Source organism: Schistocerca serialis, chromosome 2, assembly GCF_023864345.2.
Source record: "Schistocerca serialis cubense isolate TAMUIC-IGC-003099 chromosome 2, iqSchSeri2.2, whole genome shotgun sequence".
Lineage (NCBI taxonomy): Eukaryota > Metazoa > Arthropoda > Insecta > Orthoptera > Acrididae > Schistocerca > Schistocerca serialis.
This window is the reverse complement of record NC_064639.1, coordinates 688392581-688393507: the sequence shown is the minus strand read 5'-3', so window position 1 is coordinate 688393507 and position 927 is coordinate 688392581. Positions and strand designations below refer to the sequence as shown.

The window sequence follows — 927 nt, the reverse complement described above, 5'->3', positions numbered from 1 at the left end:
CATCTCTTCTCTGCAGGCGACAAGAGGGCCGATGGGAAAACGCAGCCACTGCAATAGCAGCAGTATTACCCTACGTGACAAGTATCCTGTGTCCAGAATGAGATTTTCACTCTGTAGCGGAGTGTGCGCTGATGACAGTTTTTTTCTCATCGAATTCCAAAGGGTAATCGTTCCCTTGTATAGATATACACTGAAGAGCCAAAGAAACCGGTACACCTGCGTAATATCTTGTAGGGCCCTTGTATAGATATACAAGATTAGCAGATTAGAACTGTGTGCCGGACCGAGACTCGAACTCGGGACCTTTGCCTTTCTCGGGCAAGTGCTCTACCAACTGAGCTACCCAAGCACGACTCACGCCCCGTCCTCACAGCTTTACTTCTGCCAGTACCTCGTCTCCTACCTTCCGAACTTAACAGAAGCTCTCCTGAAGGCCTTGCAGAACTAGCACTCCTGAAAGAAAGGATATTTCGGAGACATGGCTTAGCCACAGCCTGGGCAAAGGTCCCGAGTTCGAGTCTCGGTCCGGTACACAGTTTTAATCTGCCAGGAAGTTTCGTATCAGCGCACACTCCGCTGCAGAGTGAAAATCTCATTCTGGAAACATCCCACAGGCTGTGGCTAAGCCATGTCTCCGCAATATCCTTTCTTTCAGGAGTGATAGTTCTGCAAGGTCCGCAGGAGAGCTTCTGTTAAGTTTGGAAGGTAGGAGACGAGGTACTGGCAGAAGTAAAGCTGTGAGGACGGGGCGTGAGTCGTGATTGGTTAGTTCAGTTGGTAGAGCACTTGCCCGAGAAAGGCAAAGGTCCCGAGTTCGAGTCTCGGTCCGGCACACAGTTCTAATCTGCCAGGAAGTTTCAAGTCTCCTGTGTGTCAGTTGTGTTCTGGTAGCACGCTTGCAGTTTCAGTGAATACTTCTGAAAGGGA

The 927-nt window shown here is 49.8% G+C and overlaps 1 non-coding gene across 1 annotated transcript; it reads right to left on the bottom strand.

Moving 5' to 3' along the window:
• Window positions 1-275: 275 nt before the first annotated feature.
• Trnas-aga (transfer RNA serine (anticodon AGA)) lies at window positions 276-350 on the bottom strand. The gene has a single exon. It is a non-coding gene; the product is annotated as a tRNA-Ser (tRNA).
• Window positions 351-927: the final 577 nt, after the last annotated feature.